Source organism: Chiloscyllium plagiosum, unplaced genomic scaffold (genome assembly GCF_037043375.1).
Source record: "Chiloscyllium plagiosum isolate Xiang-an unplaced genomic scaffold, Cpla_swu_hap1 HiC_scaffold_30, whole genome shotgun sequence".
Classification (NCBI taxonomy): Eukaryota; Metazoa; Chordata; class Chondrichthyes; order Orectolobiformes; family Hemiscylliidae; genus Chiloscyllium; species Chiloscyllium plagiosum.
Window position 1 is genome coordinate 10,807,337 of NW_028270168.1, and position 12,796 is coordinate 10,820,132.

Here is a 12,796-nt window from a genome sequence, read left to right on the forward strand (position 1 = left end):
GTGACTGCGTGGGTTTCCTCCGGGTGCTCCAGTTTCCTCCCACAGTCCAAAGATGTGCAGGTCAGGTGAATTGGCCATGCTAAATTGCCCATAGTGTTAGGTGCATTAGTCAGAGGGAAATGGGTCTGGATGGGTTACTCTTCGGAGGGTCGGTGTGGACTGGTTGGGCCGAAGGTCCTGTTTCCACACTGTAGGGAATCTAATCTAAGGAAGAAAGGAAACACCCGAGTGGCCAGTGACAAGCAGTGCCCTTCACATCAAAGGGCAATGCTGCGTGATCAAACAGTGAAGGGGAGGGCATTTCCTGTTTGTTTTATATATATTTTATTAAACGATTTAGAGTTTACAAAATAATTAAAATTTACAGCTGTTTACAGAGAAACAGCAATTTTACAAGGGAGAGGGGCAGCAAAGCCAAGCCCCAAACCCTAACATTCAACCAGTTTACAGGGAAATGAGGACAAACCTCAAATATCTCCTGTTTTTTCTTTCCTGTTTATAATATTTTATTAAACAAATTACAAAACAATTTACAAAACAGTTAACATTTACAGCTGTATACAAAAACAATTTTACAAGGGAGGGCAGCAGCAAAGCTAGGCCCCAAACCCTACCATTCAACCAGTTTACAGGTAATTGAGGACAAACCTCAAATATCTCCTATTTATTTTTTTTCTTTTCTTTTTTTTTTACACACTACCCCCTAACTGCGGTGGTGCTTATTTTTCCCCAGCGCCCATGGTGTGTGTGTGCAGGTGTGAGACACAGTGAGAGACACAAGGTGCACAAACCTTTATTCAATTTCCACCACCAGGAAGATAGGAAAACACCTGAGTGGCCAGTGATAAGCAGTGCCCTTCACAAAATGGCAATGCTGCGTGATCAAACAGTGAAGGGGAGGGCATCTCCTGTTTGTTTTATATATATATTTTATTAAACGATTCAGAGTTTACAAAATAATTAAAATTTACAGCTGTTTACAGAGAAACAGCAATTTTACAAGGGAGAGGGGCAGCAAAGCCAAGCCCCAAACCCTAACGTTCAACCAGTTTACAGGGAAATGAGGACAAACCTCAAATATCTCCTGTTTTTTTCTTTCCTGTTTATAATATTTTATTAAACAAATTACAAAACAATTTACAAAACATTAACATTTACAGCTGTATACAAAAGCAATTTTACAAGGGAGAGGAGCAGCAAAGCTAGGCCCCAAACCCTACCGTTCAACCAGTTTACAGGTAATTGAGGACAAACCTCAAATATCTCCTATTTATTTTTTCTCCTGATTTTTTTTATTTTATTAAACAAATTACAAAAACAGTTTACAATAAACAGTTATATTTACAGCTGCATACAAGAGACAGCAATTTTACAAGGGAGAGGAGCAGCAAAGCCAGGCACCAAACCCTACTGTTCAAACAGTTTATAGGTAATTGAGGACAAACCTCAAATATCTCCTATTTATCTCTGTTGACCAGGGCTCCCTGGTTGGCCTCGGTTATCAATCCTATTCAAGAATTTCAATGAGATCCACCTGTCCATGTTTTCAATCACTACAAAAGGTTATTTACCTTTGACTGAGAAAAAGCAAGGCTTCTATTTATATAAACTCCTTTCACAACCTTGTGACATCCCAAAGTAGTTTTTAGACAACTAAATATTTCTGTCACTTTCGCCACCATTGTAATGTGGGATTATGGGAGCCAATTTGTATATAGCGAGCTCTGACATGTAGCAATAAGATAACTAACCACATAATCAGCTTTTAGTGACGTTTGAGGAATAAATGTTAGTAACGCATTGAGGTGGGTGGGGGTGTACGTGGACTGGTAACAAGGAAAAATGAAATCCCTGTTCTTCTGTGAAATAGTGATGTAGGACTTTTGCGTGCTCTTGTGAGTCTAGATTTGGGTGACAGTCTAATAACTCATCCAAAAGAAAGTACCTCTGACCAGTGGTGAGGTGCTCCCTCTATTGTAATGGAGCATGGCCTAGGTTTTGTGCCCAAGTCTTTGGATTAGTGCTGTCATTCACAGCATGGTGCACTCAGGAATGCTATCTCCTGAGCTGTGTCTGACAATCATTGGGCAACCAAGAACATAAGCACATGCCTCTGAAAATAAACAATATACTGTCATCATGTGACTACTTAATGCATCTGTATGAAGTTGCATTGTTTACTATCTCAATATTAATGTGAGCCCATTTTCGACAGTATCACATTGGGATAACTTAATGTCTCAAGTTAAATACTTGTCATTTAAAATGAATTTATATGTGGAGCCAGACAAAAATCCCTCAGGTGTTCACACTTTCCTCCAAGTTGTCATTGCCTGCCAGGTTGTGACCTATTTTACAAGTGGTTTTACTAATTAGCAGGGTATTCACTTCATTCCTCACAGAGAAAGAGAAGGAGAAAGAACAGACCTGAATCCAGCAAATTCCACAAGAGAATTAATTGGAAATTCCCTCCAGAGTTGTGAATAACTAAGGTACAAAGAAAATCACTAGGACATAGAAAAACATAATGGAACATAAAAGACCATTTTCACAGCTTTTCAAGAACAATTGAGACAGTCCCACCCATTGTCATGACTTTTCCACCCCAACCTTGAAAAATAATTTTCTTTCAATAATTTTCTGATTCCCTGATGAAAACTACATTTGAATCTGCCTGCATCAGATTCCTATACTACATAGGAGGAGAGACTTCTTCTCTCAGAGAGTAATGAATCTGTGGAATCCTTTACCAGAGAGAGCTATTGTGGCTGGGTTGTTAAGTATATTCAAGTCTAAGATTTTTAATCAGTAAGGGAATTGGGGGTTATGGGGAAAAGGCAGAAAGGGAGGTGAGGATTATCAGATTAATCATGATCTTAACGAATGGTGGGGCAGATTCAATGGACTGAATGGTCTACTTCTGCTCCTGTATGATCCCAATTTCTCAATGTTATTGTTGATTCTTTCATAACTCATATTCTGTTCTCTGGTGTTCAAGCCTTCTGCCAATAGGATTGCTTGGCATCCATCTATGCTATCCAGATGTACTATTGTTTTGAACACTTCTCTCAAATCAGAAATTCAGCAACAATAAAACTTCCTGATTTTCCATTCCCAAAACTCCTTCGCCACTGATATACTTTGTAGTAGACCTATTCTCACCTTGGCTGCATTTAACAAGCTCTCTGGGAGTTTGCTCCCTTTTGTGTCTGAGCTATTTATTGGAAGAGTCTACAATGGTGTCAGAGGCATCAACAGAGAAAATCTTCAGTGAGCATTAGCCTTACTGTGCAGAGGAAAGGTAGGTAGAAGAGAAGATCACTAAATGGTATATCAAATGTTACACATCATAGTTAAGGTAAAGCGAGATCACTACTTAATACTCAAAAGGGAATAAAAAAGTAGGAAGAATTGATTTTTCAAAAAATAGATTTAATTCAAAGTAATTTTAAAACAGATATTAGGAGCAACTGAGTGGTAAAAATGTAATAAATGTTATATTGAGCAAGGTGGTAGAGGTGGAACTATGGTTAGTCTATGGTTGGATATTACACTAAATGAGTTTTATAGGAGGCGACAGCCTAGTGGGATTATCACTGAACTGTTAATCCACAGACATAGGTAATATTCCAGGGATCCAGGTTTGAATCCCACCAGGGCCAATGGAATAAAAATTTGGAATTAAGAGTGTAATGGTGACCATGAATCCATTGCTAATTATGAGGAAAAACCCATCTGATTCTCTAATGTCCTTCAGGGAAGGAAACTGCCATCCTTACCTGGTCTGACCGAAATGTGAATCCAGACCCACAGCAATGTGGTTGACTCTTAACTGCCCTCTGGGTAACTAGGGATGAGCAACAAATGCTGACTTGACCTGTGATGTCCTTGTCCCCTGAATGAATAATTAAAAAAAAGGTAATTTTGATATATGGCAGTCATTTAAACTTTCTTAGCTGTGATGAATTTACAATTGATTTTGCAGAGGCCCATTTTCCTGTTTCCTACCAAATTAGCTCCATTTTTGTTGCTTTCATGTTGTACTGTTTAAATATTCCTTAAGTAATTATCACTGGCTCTACTTGAAAGTTGTACTCAATTTGGTACCACAAGTGAACCAGTAGAATGTCTCATTTATTCTGAGCTGGGGGATCACTCCTAAAAACCAAAGTTTGGGTGCCCTCGATCAGCCAGCCTTGACAGTCTCCATCCAGTAGGAATGATGCAATGACAGTGGAAACAAAGTCAGGAAGAGTGGAATGTGAAATGTGATTGAGAGAAAGTTGTGGGGTTAGCATTGAGGATCATGACAGAGAATCATTTGGCATGAGGTAGGAGACAGTTAATTCTTACATCAAAAACGCAATTTAAATATTTGACCCTTTAAATAACATAAATCCTATTGAATGGAGAAAATATGTGACAGTAGAAACAGAGTCATGGATGGGTAACCAACAGTAATGGAAGCCATGGTAATGAAATTTTGAAATATGTTAATATAAACAAAAAATATAAATGTTCCACTAATTTTGCACATGATATATCAGGATATGTGGCATATCAGAAGTAAAAGAATGACAAGAAAAAGATTAGGATCAATCAAGTATTAGGGTCAATCAGTGGGAAATTGTGCGTGGAGTCCAAGGAGATAGGAGAAGCGCTAAAGTAATATTTTTCATCAGTATTCAATATTGGAAAAAGACAATGTTGTCAAGGAGAATACTGAGATACAGGCTACTAGACGAGACAGAATTGAGGTTCACAAGAAGGAGATGTTAGCAATTCTGGAAAGTGTGAAAATAGTCCCCTGGGCCGGATAGGATTTATCCTAGGATTCTCTGGGAAGCCAGGGAGGAGATTGCAGAGTCTTTGGCTTTGATCTTTATGTCATCATTGTCTACAGGAATAGTGCCAGAAGACTGGAGGATAGCAAATGTTGTGCCCTTGTTCAAGAAGGGGAGTAGAGACAACCCTGGTAATTATAGACCAGTGAGCCTTACTTCAGTTGTGGGTAAAGTGTTGGAAAATGTTATAAGAGATAGGATTTATAATCATCTAGAGAGGACTAAGTTAATTAGGGATAGTCAACACAGTTTTGTGAAGGGTAGGTTTTGAGAAGGTGACCAAACAGGTGGATGAGAGTAAAGTGGTTGATGTGGTATATATGGATTTCATTAAGGCGTTTGATAAGGTTCCCCACAGTAGGCTATTGCACAAAATACAGAGGCATGGGATTGAGGATGATTTAGCAGTTTGGATCAGAAATTGGCTAACTTTTACCTAGTTTTTACCTAACTGAAAGAAGACAGACGGTGGTGGTTTACGGGAAATGTTCATCCTGGAGTTCAGTTACCAGTCATGTACCACAAGGATTTCTTTAGGGGCCACTGTTGTTTGTCATTTATATAAATGACCTAGATGAGGGCATAGAAGGATGGCTTAGTAAATTTGCAGATGACACTAAGGTTGGTGGAGTTGTGGATAATGCTGAAGGATATTGCAGGTTACAGAGGGACATAGATAAGCTGCAGAACTGGGCTAAGGTATGGCAAATGGAGTTTAATGCAGAAAAGTGTGAGGTGATTCACTTTGGAAGGAGGAACAGGAATGTGGAGTGCTGGGCTAATGGTATGATTCTTGGTAGTGTAGATGAGCAGAGAGATCTCTGTGTTCATGTACATAGATCCCTGAAAGTTGCCACCCAGGTTGATAGGGTTGTTAAGAAGGGATACCAATAGCTTTTATTGGTAGAGGGATTGAGTTTCGGAACCACGAGGTCATTCAATAGCTATACAAAACTCCAGTGCGGCCGCATTTGGAGTATTGTGTACAGGTCTGGTCACTGCATTATAGGAAGGATGTGGAAACTTTGGAAAGGGTTCAGAGGAGATTTACCAGGATGTTGCCTGGTATGGAAGGAAGGTCTGATGAGGAAAGGCTGAGGGACTTGAGGCTGTTTTTGTTAGAGAGAAGAAGATTGACAGGTGACTTAATTGAGATATATAAGATAATCAGAGGGTTAGATAAGGGGGACAGTGAGAGCCTTTTTTCTCAAATAGTGCTGGCTAGCATAAGGGGACATAGCTTTAAATTGAGGGGTGACAGATACAGGACAAGTGTCAGAGATAGTTTCAGTATTCAGAGAGGAGTAGGGGTGTGGAAAGCACTGCTTGCAACAATGGTAGACTCTTTGAGGAGAAAGTGAGGTCTGCAGATGCTGGAGATCAGAGCTGAAAATGTGTTGCTGGAAAAGCGCAGCAGGTCAGGCAGCATCCAAGTAGCAGGAGAATCGACGTTTCGGGCATAAGCCCTTCTTCAGGAAGATGCTGCCTGACCTGCTGCGCTTTTCCAGCAACACATTTTCAACAATGGTAGACTCGCCAACTTTAAGGGCATTTAAATGGTCATTGGCTAAACATATGGACGAAAATGGAATAGTGTAGGATAGATAGGCTTCAGATTGGTTCCACAGGTCGGCACAACATCGAGGTCTAAAGGGCCTGTATTGTGCTGTAATGTTCTCTGCTCTATGTTCAAGGTTCTATTTGTGGTCAATAATAATTTCCTCAGTTTTGAACTTATGAATCTGGTAATCTTTGCTTTTTAAGAAATAATTGTTGAGATTTATTCTAGTCCTTTTATGCTACTAAGAACTTTACAGCTAATTAAACACTATTCTTTAGTAGTCAAATATGTCAGCTGATATTTGCATATCACCATTGCATGAGTAACAATAACTGACCAAATAAGTTGTTTGGTGACTTGTTTGCATGGGTCTTACAGACCTGCCCTATTTTCTGCCATTAATTCCTGATGAAGGGCTTTTGCCCAAAACGTTGATTTTCCTGCTCCTCGGATGCTGCCTGACCTGCTGTGCTTTTCTAGCACTACTCTACTCTTGACTCTAATCTCCAGCATCTGCAGTATCCATTTTCACCTAATATCCACCATTAACACCTATTATCCACCTATATCTTTCCTCTACTATCATTAACACACTCTGTGCCTTTTACTCTGAGCACCCTCACCATCTGTTCCACTTGCTCCTCCTCCCCATTTGTCAACAGCATAAAAAACATCATTTTCTTGACCCTCTATTCTGAAGAAGAGTTATATTAAATTCAAAACGATAACTGTTTTTCTCTCTCCACAGATTATGAAAGACTTTATGTGTGTCTCTAGCACTTCCTGTTTTCGTTTCAGATTTCCAGCATCAATTGTACATTGCTTTTATTGTTAGCTGTTTGAATGGTGTTGTTTGAAGGAAAATATTCACCCACAACACCGAAGGGACTTTTGTCTTCATACATGTGTTTGCATTATGTCACATCTATCTAGAAAAGCACATTTAACCTTTCTTCGGGGACTTCCAACAGTATTACTCTCTGTCAAGAGCAACAATAAAATAATATGTTAGTGCAGGTTATGTTCTCCGGCCCTGTTCAAAACCTTTCCAGATGAGTGCTACCACTTAGGCTAGACTGACAGTTTTACTTATTTTAAATACAGATTAATGAAATTTAATACATGGTTTTACACAGGCAATACTTTGTCGCAGTGCTTTATTCACAGAACTTCATAGCACAGAAGGTGACTACTTGATTTATCATTCCTCTTTGGAAGAGTTACTCAATTAATTCTATTCCTTTGCTTTTTATTCCCATAGCCCTACATTTTTATTCCTACTCAGGGATGCTTCCAATTTCTTTCTGAAATAAAAATGAAAAATCCTTGAATTACTCAGCAAGTTAACAGTGTTAAAATTTTAGATCAAGGAGCTTTCATCTTGATATTTTGAAAGTTACAATTGAATTTGCTTTCCCCTTCCCTTTGGAGCCATGCATTCCAGATCAGGACAAATAACAGTGTATTAAAAACCCAGCTCCTTCCCCAGGATTTGTGTCACGGTCAGAGTATTGAGTACAGGAGTTGGGAGGTCATGTTGCGGCTGTACAGAACATTGGTTAGGCCACTGTTGGAATATTGCGTGCAATTCTGGTCTCCTTCCTATCGGAAAGATGTTGTGAAACTTGAAAGGGTTCAGAAAAGACTTAAAAGAATTTTGCCAGGGTTGGAGGATTTGAGCTATAGGGAGAGGTTGAACAAGCTGGGGCTGTTTTTCCTGGAGTGCAGGAGGTTGAGGGGTGACCTTGTAGAGGTTTATAAAGTCATGAGGGGCATGGATAGGATTAATAGACTAAGTCTTTTCCCTGGGGTGGTGGAGTCCAGAACTAGAGAGCATAGGTTTAGGGTGAGAGGGGAAAGACATGAATGAGACCTAAGGGGCAACTTTTTCACTCAAAGGGTGGTACATATATGGAATGAGCTGCCAGAGGAAGTGGTGGAGACTACATTTTAAAAGGGATCTGGATGGTATATGAATAGGAAGGGTTTGGAGGGATATGGGGCGGGTGCTGGTAGGTGGGACTAAATTGGGTTGGGATATCTGGTCAGCGTGGATAAGTTGGACCGAAGGGTCTGTTTCCGTGCTGTACATCTCTATGACTCTGTGTTCTGTGGTTTTCTAATTTCCTGCTGGTGAATAATCTCTCCTTGGCCATTCTAGATTTGATCAGAGATGCAAATGAGGCCCTGGGGTCTCTTGGTTCAGAGGTTGGGACGTACCGCTGTGCCACAAGGGCCCTATCCTTAACCAGTCTGTCAAAGGTTTCCAACATTGATCACCTTAATTAGTTTCCAGCTTATCCTTTCCTGCTCTAAGGAAAACCACTCCTGCAGTTATAGTGAGGTGCCATTTGGTCTTCATATTTCTCCAGTCTCGCTACAAAATGACAGTCTGTCATTTCTGGTACCATTCTCATAACAATATAACCCACACCCTCCTCCAAGGCTGTGACATCATCCCCAAATTGGGATGCCCAGAATTTTCCCAGGTGAGGCCAAACTAGTGACTTAGAACAGTTGAACATGACTTCTTTCTTTTGCACTCTATGCCTATATTAATAAAGCAAAGAATGCTATGGTTTATTTTCACATAGCCTATCAGCTTGCTGTGCCATTATATGATGATAGCCATTTGATAAAGAAAGGATCAATGTATCAGAAATGCTTTGACACTTGAGAATATTAATTTGCCAAAAGCTACAGTCACTTTACATAAACATCGACTGTTTTGGCAAAAATATGCACATAAGTAACCTATAGAGAACATTCTTATTGCAACATTGGAACCCAAAACTAACAGTGAAGAAATATTTATAACATTCCATTGAACTGGTGATGTTTTGGGAACAAACATTTTTCATTTGACTTCTATTTAACTTTGATGGCATTTTGTACTATTTTTGGGTATTTAACCTTTCTTATGAAAACAAATTCATTCTTCTAAAACAAAAGCATCACCCTAAAAAAATGCAAAGCCTTTTTTATTCATAGACCAGGAAGAAAATTGGGGATAATAATTATGAGTGATTCTAACTATTTTAATTTGAACAGAGGCGAAGATTGATAGACTTTCCAAAATATGAATATAATGTATTGTTTCAGGACTATTTCTTGGCATGATTTTTTAAAGGGGTGATCTTGTCAGCACCAAATTTCATCAAAGATTTAGATTAGGTTAACATAGAGGTAAATATAAATTTAGACTGTGATGATTCTCTGTTTATGCAGATCTTTTCACCATGAGATTAGATGGGTGTAAAGTTCGTGACGCCATCGATTGAAAACTGAACTTCTAAGCACTATACAAGGAAGTAAAATCCAATGAAAAGTGAGGGAAAACAGCTAACTGCTGAGGATTTTGTTTTACTGCTTGAGATAGAAGCAAGAGAGCGGTGGATACATTCTCTTCACAAGATGTTTCTGCTGTATTTTCTACACCAAAGGCTGTAGCCATCTGCCCAGGAACCAATTGAGTGTTACGATGCTAGGTTTTCCTAAACCCAAAACAACCTGTCCTAATTTTAAAACCAAACAAAGATTGTCTCTGGGAAAAATTGCCCTCAGGCCACATACATGGTGCCAATGCTCCTTCATTGCTTAATAAGGCAACATTGTAAAAGCAACTCACAACATGCTCCAGTAACATTTTTAGAACTACAAAGTTCGGTCTCCTTGGTTTAAAGGAGTTTTTAGTCCCATTTTTGGTCTACCACCCAAAAAACATAAAAGTGATCTTTACTCAGTCAGAATGCATTTCTGGCTTGACAGCAACATCTTGCTAGTGAAGAAAACCACTTTGTGCTCCTGGTAAGAGCCTGTGTGTATAAGCTTTAGAACAATATGTCCATTATTAGACATGGTTCTGCTATAGGAAATAATTTATTAAATGATCTAGACTGAATGAAGAAGGAAGAATTACTGGAAATCAAGTCAAGAGTATCACTTGGCCTGACAATGGCATTTGCATGTCCTCAATGCCGTATGTATTAATATGCAAGCCCTCCTTTATGTATACAAAATAAATTTTTAAATATTCTGCACTTTCTATTTGAAAAGAAAAGCTCATGGAGGCTAGCAATCTCTGCTGCATTTTCATGGTAACACTGACCAGAGTCTACCTGCCTGGCCCTGCAAACTGGAATTGTCAGCTAACAGTGCTTACTGTTCGTCCATGCCAATGATCATAGAGTCACACAGTCATATAGCATACAAACAGGCCTTTCAGCCCACCATGTCTATGCTGACCAACAAACACCAAACTATACCAATCCCATTAACCTACACTTGGTCCATAGAATTTCTGATGAAGGCCTCTTGCCCGAAACATCAATTCTCCTGCTCCTCGGATGCTGCCTGACCTGCTGTGCTTTTCCAGCACCACACTCTCGACTCCGACTCTCCAGTATCTGCAGGTCCTCCCTTTCTCCATAGCCTACCATGCCTTGGCATCTTAAGTGCTCATTCAGTTGCTTCTTAAATATTGCAAGAGTACTTGCCTCCATCATCCTCTCAGACAGCACGTTCCGTATTTCAACCACCCTCTGGTTAAAAAATGTTTTCTTCTCTAAACCACTTTTCTCACTGTAAACGTATACCGTCTGGTCTTAGCCATGTTTGCCATGAGGAAAAGATTCACACAATTTACTGTCTATGCCTCTCATAACTTTGTATACCTCAATCAGATCCCCCCCTCCCACATCAGCCTCCTTTAGTCCAGGAAAAAACTAACCCAGCCTACCCAGTCTCTATTTTTAACTGGGATTGTATAAAATACTGTCCCTTTGTTCAAGTCTGTTTCATGCTTCCTACACCTAAGTACAAGACAAAGATCTTGACTTGTTGTCTCCTTTCAGCGAAGTTTTGAGATCTTTTAAAATATTGTTTTATTTTCTGAGATTACAGCAGTCAAAGAGTTGGCATGCGGTGGAGACATAAAGAGACATTAATGGACTCCAGGCCAGGAAATGCTTTTATTTTGTTTTGAATTTACATGGGAGAATGGCTACAATCAACTTAACAACTTGGCTAAACTACTGGATTTTAAATATAAACAGGACACAGCTTCATTCCATTGTGTCCCACAGCACTATGTTATTAAAGTTGTTTCCTAAACTCACTAACATTTTACCAACTGAGAGCACTATGGTCAGTTGAATACAAACAATCTTTGAAATGAGTTAAGCATTGTGATGATGGAGGGATTCAAGGATGTTGACAAAAGTAAAACTCTTTTGTTGCCACATTTTATGCTTTTGCTCACCTGTGTAAGGTATCCTATCATTCCGTATACAAAAAAGTAGGGTTAGGATTTAGTTAAATCCCAGGTGATGTTGATTTCCTTCCATGTATATTGGGTCCCTAAGGTCTGCATCCTGTTTGTGCTCCATTGCCTAACTATCAGAACTGTCAGCAATTAGTTCCCACTGTCCCAAACCTTCCCTCTCCTCCCTCTCGAGACCTCCAGGATTAAGAGTGCAAGGACCCATTTGTTGTTCCAGTTCTGGCCACTGGTATCACCAGCGCTGCTGAGTCAATGGTCAATCAGATTAGGTGGCAGCTCTCAGAGGAGGAACTTCCATATTAAGTTCCTGCTCCTGTGCTGTCAAATGCTCAGGGATATATTTCCCAATTTACCTATATTTTACCTATATATTCCCCAATGACCCTTTGGGTAATGGCATGGGAAATCCCATTCCTCAAATCCTCCTGCCCTAGAACTCAAGCATCAGTGAATCAAACACATGAACATTCTCAGAACCAGACAATTCCTTTGTGTCTGGGTGACCAGGAGTAAATACAGCACTCAAAGTGAGACCTCTTGTATCGAATACTGCCGAATTATCAACAAAAGAATGAATTATGCTTGAGAATGAATGAATGAATGAGGGGGAAGTCTCAGATATGGAGAAAGAACAGAGAGGGAGATGCAATAGAACTACAAGAAGAAATGTCAGACAGAATAGTTGGAGTGCAGGGAAAATGGTGACAGCTTGAACATCATTTTTGCAAGAGTTTCTATGATGATGAGCTGTTTGGAATTATACACCACCCGACACTATCAGGTCCCCTGAAGTGTCTGAAACAATGACATTTACAAAAGTAGAATATGTATTAAAAACGACAAGATCACTGGCCCAATGACCAAGCCAAACAAAGCTGGCAATTATGAGATCTCTCGAATTTTTAAGTCATTAATCATTTGAAAATACCAATTTTTGTACAGTAGTCAGGAGAGGCAGGGTGAACACAGAAATAAGGAAAGTTTAGATGAGGAATAAGATGTAGTGCAAGGCATGGAGTGCCAGAGAGCTGTGCCTGTGAGATTCTATCCCAATAAGTTTCAGTACATTTAAGACAAGAATGAAAAATTAGGAAAGTGGAGGAGTGGAAA

At 39.5% G+C, this 12,796-nt stretch overlaps 1 long non-coding RNA gene across 2 annotated transcripts in view; it reads right to left on the reverse strand.

Moving 5' to 3' along the window:
• Nucleotides 1–452: 452 nt before the first annotated feature.
• LOC148142133 (uncharacterized) overlaps nt 453–12,796 on the reverse strand; it is a 125,042-nt gene continuing 112,698 nt past the window's right edge. For both annotated transcript variants that reach the window (XR_015752115.1, XR_015752116.1), the window contains one exon: nt 453–3,895. This is a non-coding gene — a long non-coding RNA (uncharacterized LOC148142133). The remainder of the gene's footprint in view (nt 3,896–12,796) is intronic.